The following is a 6090-nucleotide window of genomic DNA, read 5'->3' on the forward strand; positions in this document are numbered from 1 at the left end:
TTACTGAGGGCAAATGAACTTCATCCCAAGTTTTTGTGTGTAAAGTTATAGCCTTACAGTAGGGTTGCCAGGTTGACTTACCTGGCCAGCATGGCTCTCCCAACATCCTCCAAGGAGACCTGAAGTGATGTTGGGCATTTTCAGGCTGACTTTCAGTTTCGGGCCTACTTCCGGCTGGGTGTGTGTAATGTATCCATCTCAGACCGCATGCGAGGCAAGGGCTCCACGCGGTCAAGCGAATGGTCTGCGCTTCGCTCTAGAAAACAATGGACTAAGCAGATCATAGCCACACCAATCGGTGAGCTAGGCTCCGGGCTGAGAGCTCATGGAACTCTCAGCCACTGTATATAGCCAGTCACGGGAGTGGGGTGTGGTGTTTTCAAGGAATATAAGCTGGCCTGCAAGCCGGCTAAAGTTGTCTTGTTCTTCACTAATAAAAGTATGAGGTTCCGGTTTAAGCATTTTGCCGCTCGGACGTGTCCCGTCTCATTCTGATGGGGACGCGCCGAGACCCGGCTGACGGGAGGGGTCCGAGTTCGTCCCGGACCTCCCCGGGGTCTTTGTAGGAGACCCTCAGCATGGGGATTTGAGGAGAACCTCTTCCAAGGTGATGGCCAAGGAATTGAGGCTCACCTTATCCTCCAAAGGTACCGTCACCATGGAGCCAATATGGCGCTTACAGATGACTGCTGGAGCAAGCGACCATGATCAAAACTTTAAAATGTTTCCAAAAGATCTCCAGGTCTCCAAACTGTGAGTTAAGCAAAGCTCAGGTGAAAAAGTGAACGGACCTTGGTAGTAATTGGAAGCGCTTAAGTTTGAAGTGTGGAGGGAGAGGGACTAAGCACCTCCCCCCCCCTCTTTTTGAAAAAGATTTAAAAGTGGTTTTGGAGATTGGAAATAAAAAGACTTAAAGCCAAAATAAGCGCATAAGAAGTCAAGCGAAAGCAAAAACTGCCAAAATATACAAAGCGGATTTAAATCGTATAACTTTTGTCTTGTTTTGGGAAACTTACTTCTTGTTGATATTATGGCTGGGAGAGGACGGAGGGCGGCGGAGAAAAAACTGGTGACCGGAAATAACATACCAACGACTCCTTCCCAGAACCAGGAAGCAACTACAAACTTTTCTTCACTGTTAGCAAATGCACTGCACCCCCTAATGGAACAGATGACTAACCTCAACACCAAACTGGACAGTGTCCAAAAACAACAGCCGCCATGGAGAGTACGAGGCTGTCACCGCGCTGGGCGAGCCCGACGCCCGATACTGGAACAGCCAGAAGGAATGGGTGGACTTCGTGCGGGCCAAGTTGGAGCGCTTCTGCCACCACAACTATGGGGTGTACAGGGAACAGCTCATCATCCCCAGGAAAGTTGAGCCCATGGTGAAGATCTCCCACACCAAGGCAGACCCCCTGGCCCACCACACCCTCCTGATTTGCATCGCGGCAGGATATTACCCCTTGGAGATTAGTATCAAGTGGCTGAAGAATGGGCAGGAGCAGACAGAAGGTTTGGGATACTCGGAAAATTGAGTTGGAGCGCTTCTGCCACCACCCCAACTATGGGGTGTACGGGGAACAGCTCATCATCCCCAGGAAAGTTGAGCCCATGGTGAAGATCTCCCACACCAAGGCAGACCCCCTGGCCCACCACACCCTCCTGATCTGCATCACGGCAGGATATTACCCCTTGGAGATTAGTATCAAGTGGCTGAAGAATGGGCAGGAGCAGACAGAAGGTTTGGGATACTCGGAAAATTTTCAGAATGGAGACTGGACCTTCCAGGACCAGGTGATGCTGGAGACAGTGCCCCAGTGGGGAGACCTCTACGCCTGCCAGGTGGAGCACAGCAGCGTAAAGGAACCCATCACCGTGCAGTGGGTGCCAGAGATGTTGGACTCTTCCAAGAGCAAAATGTTGATGGGGTGTGTGGGGGCCTTGCTGGGGGTGGTCTTTGGGGCCGGGGCCATCTCCCTCTACCTGAAGAATAAGAAAGGGCTCATCAGTTAGTCCCAACGGCTCCAGACCTGAAATCTGGGAATTCATTAGCAGATAAGATGTCCGTGTCCTACAGATTCCGTCCCCTCCCCAGAATTAATCTGTGTTCAGGCAGCGTTTTGACCGACTGTTGCTAAAACTGCTCTCGGGTGCTGCTGGGATTGCCGGGAAGTTCACGATTTGGCAGGATCGCCCACAAACAACTGCTGCAGCAAACTGGCTACAGAAAAGACATCTGTTAATCTTCATTGGTGACTTTAACTGGAGGAACCGTTCCCCATTTGCTTTTTTGTCCAATTAAAAGTATATACTTTACTGAGAGTTAAGTTTAAGAAAAAAAAACAACTGAATCAAATGGATAAAGGAACCTCAGTAACTGATAAAATGTTGAAAAAATGGAAAAACAGACTGAGAGTATTAATAAGAGGGTGGATGAAGCAGAGAAGTAAAGATCCTCCGATAAAACGCAATTAATACAGCTCCAGCTGGAAAGATCTACGTATGTTCTACGCTTCCATGGGATTCCTGAAGAGAAGAACGAGGACTTAAAAGAACTTTTGGCGGAGGCATTGGCCCCATTAATGGATCACAAACAGGAAGACCTTGTAAAAGAGATGGATGTAGCCTACAGGATCTACCCGGACTTTATAAAGAAGAATAAATTCCCAGGGGAAACCTATTTAAAATTCATGAAATGATCTACCAGAGAACTGGTGCTAAAATCTACAATGGGAAAATCTTTAAAAATTAAGAAGGAAGAGATAAAAATACTAAAAGACATTTCCTTTGAAGTCAGAAAATGGAGGAAACTGTACAGGATGCTTTCACTCTACAAAAAAAGGGAGTACCATATAGATGGTTATTCCCGGAAGGACTGAGTTTTAGTTACTTGGATAAAAAATACAAAATTGACTCTGTTCCAAAAGCTGAAAAATTTATGGATCAAATGTTTAATCCGAAATATAAAAAGAAAGAAAGAAACTCTAAACTGGACCAGGAGGAAGAGGAAGATGAAGAAGAAGAATCCTACTCACAGGATTCAAAAAGCACTACTTCCACATCACCAGAATCATCAGAATCGGAGAAAGGAGAAGCCGCCCCCAAACTCAAGAAAACGAAGAAACACAGGAAGAAAAGACTAGAACAAGAATAACAAAGGCAGAATTTGTGCCAAGGTATTAAATGCATACTTTTAAAGAAACACTGTAATGAACCAAATTGTAAACCAAACTTGTAACATTAGGTTAATAAGCCTTATTTTTAGCTAATAAGATCGAGATATGTATTAGCTCTCCTTTCCCCAAACCCAATAGATGATATAGTTTAGAATAGTAGTTTCCTTTCCCCATCAGGTAGTTTCTATGTATTAGTTTATCCTTTTCCCATTTCCCCTAGTTATAGTGATAGGGCATAGCTTCCTTTCCCCTTTCAATTTGTAGTTGTTGTTTTTTTTTGTAATTTACAGAAAATGCAAATAAAAAATCCCCTTGGGGGGGGCATAAAAAACCTATGAGAGCTGTAATCACTCGTCAGTCTCAGTACTTTTCACTGGCGACGAAGGTGGGATTCTCCTGCCCATGAACAGAGACCAAGCACCGAGCATCACATCGAGTGCTGCGCCGAGATCACCACATGCCAGCATCTTCGGTTGTCACTCACCGCACCGCTCCTAGTGCTAAGCATCGCACCACTGACCCTGAGAGCAGCACCACACTGCTCCTTGCTCCCCTGATCGCGACACTGCTCCCAAGCTGCCACCTCCACGTGGAATCAGTAAGATGGCTGCCACATCCAAGAGCCTCCCTGCTTTCGACATCTCCCACCCCACACAATGGGACACCTGGCTTAAGACCCTTGAGAGCCACTTCATCATCCATGATGTCACCAATCCGGGTAAGAAGAAGGCGTACCTCCTCTGGCACTGTGGTATGGAGGCCCATCTTCTACTGAAGAACCTGATAGCGCCCCGGCTGACCAAAGATGAGTCATACACCACTTTGGTCAAGGCGCTTTCGGACCACCTGTCACCCAAACCAACAAAATTTGTGGATCGGATGGACTTTTTTGCAAAAGTCCAGGGCCCCGACAAGACCGCCTCTGACTTTCTCTGCGGTGGGCCACCACAACGTGTTTGTTCCCGGATTTGGCTGATGCTCTCCTAAATTAGTTCCTCTTGGGCCTACGGGAGCCCAAGCTCCGGAGGAAGCTGGTCAGCCAAGACGACCTGGATCTCGACAAAACGATCCAGGAGGCCACCACTTACGAGAAGGCCCATCAAGACCACCGCACCAAGGTGGTCCACCGCACACGAGCGACCGTTGGTTCTGACGTCTCGGACGAGGAAGAGGTCCTGCAGGTCCACCACCAGTCATCCCAGCGCTCTCATCAATTGTCTGGATCCACCTTGGGGAAAGCTTCGTCAGCTCCCTCGTCTGCTTGTGCCAGCTGCGGAGAAGCTCATGAACGGCCGTCGTGCCAATTCAGGGACGTGGTCTGCAGATCGTGCAACAAGTCAGGCCACATAACCCGAGTCTGTCGCTCTCGGGGAAAGCACCAGAAGGCTTCAACTCACCAGACCGACCTTCCCTCTGACCTCAATATGATTGCGAACCACCACCAGCAGCACCAGGTCAGTAACTTGCCCCCTAATAGCCCTAAAGTGCACATAACGGTGTTAATAGAGGGGTCCCCCTGTAGCATGGAAATATACTCCGGGTCCTCCTTCTCCATTATTTCGGTGGAGACACTACACTCTCTTTGCCTACGAGGGGACCCCTCCTGCAAAAGCCACAGGGTATTAAATTGCAGGACTTTAACAAGAACCCTGTGGTGATCCGAGGCTGGGGCAAGTTTTAGGTGCAGTTCAAGGACTTCTGCAGACATTTAGACTTGTTGGTGGTGGAGGGTAAACTCTCCAGTCTGTTGGGACTCTCTTGGTTTGGGCCCCTGGGGTTAACAATCATGGGGATCAATCAGATATGTGCAGCAGAGTTTGGGGCAGTGTGTGACGAGTTTCCCAAAGTTTTTGATGGCACTCTTGGCCGTTTCACTGGTGCCCCCATATTCCTCAACCTTGACCCAGCTGTTCGCCCCATTAGGGTAAAGGCCAGACAACCCCCTATAGCTATGAAGCCTAGGATAGAGGCGGAGCTGGATTGCCTGGTGGAGCAGGGGGTGTTGGAGCCAGTTGCTTCACCCCGCTGGGAGACACCAATAATTACCCAAGTCAAGCCGAACAGGGACGTGCGCATCTGTGCTGACTATAAGTGAACGTTGAATAAAGCCCTTCAGGACCACGTGTACCCGGTACCGGTGGTCAGTCACATGCTCACTACTCTGGTGGGGGCTCGGGTCTTCGGCAAGTTAGATTTGGCACAGGCTTATCAGCAATTGCCCGTGGATGCCACTACTGCCGAAGCCCAGACGATCATAACTCACAAAGGGGCTTTTAAAGTGCATCGCCTGCAGTTTGGGGTGTTGGTTGCACCGGGAATTTTTCAGTCTTTTATGGATTCACTCCTTAAAGGGATTCCTGGAGTTCAGTCATTTCTAGATGACATCCTCATCGCGGCTCTGGATGCATCGACCTTCACGCAACAGCTATGGGCGGTGCTTCACCGGTTTGACTCAGCGAGCCTGAAAATGAAACGTGAGAAATGCCTGCTGGGGGTGCCATGGGTGGAGTTTCTGGGGTTCACAGTCGATGACTCTGGTATCCACCCCACAGATGACAAGACCAAGGCCATCACGCAGGTGCCACCACCCAAATCAAAGTCCGAGCTTCACGCTTTTCTCGGACTTTTGAACTTTTATCATTCTTTTCTCCTGCTTAAAGCTGCAGTGGCGGAATCCCTTCACCGGCTACTCGATAAAAATGCCCCGTGGGTCTGGGAGCGGGAGCACACCACTGCTTTTCAAGCTGTTAAGGACCTCCTGGTTTCCAACTCGGTCCTTTCCCATTTCAACGAGGCTCTTCCAGTGATCCTGGCATGTGACACATCGCTGTATGGGGTCAGAGCTGTCCTGGGCCATCAGCTGCCGGATGGCCGGGAGGTCCCAGTCGCTTATTATTCCAGGACTCTGTCA

At 49.1% G+C, this 6090-nt stretch overlaps 1 pseudogene; it reads left to right on the forward strand.

Moving 5' to 3' along the window:
• Window positions 1-610: 610 nt before the first annotated feature.
• LOC107106029 lies at window positions 611-2016 on the forward strand (annotated as a pseudogene).
• The last annotated feature ends 4074 nt before the right edge of the window (window positions 2017-6090 follow it).

Source organism: Gekko japonicus, unplaced genomic scaffold (genome assembly GCF_001447785.1).
Source record: "Gekko japonicus isolate JY-2015 unplaced genomic scaffold, Gekko_japonicus_V1.1 scaffold778, whole genome shotgun sequence".
Taxonomy (NCBI): domain Eukaryota; kingdom Metazoa; phylum Chordata; class Lepidosauria; order Squamata; family Gekkonidae; genus Gekko; species Gekko japonicus.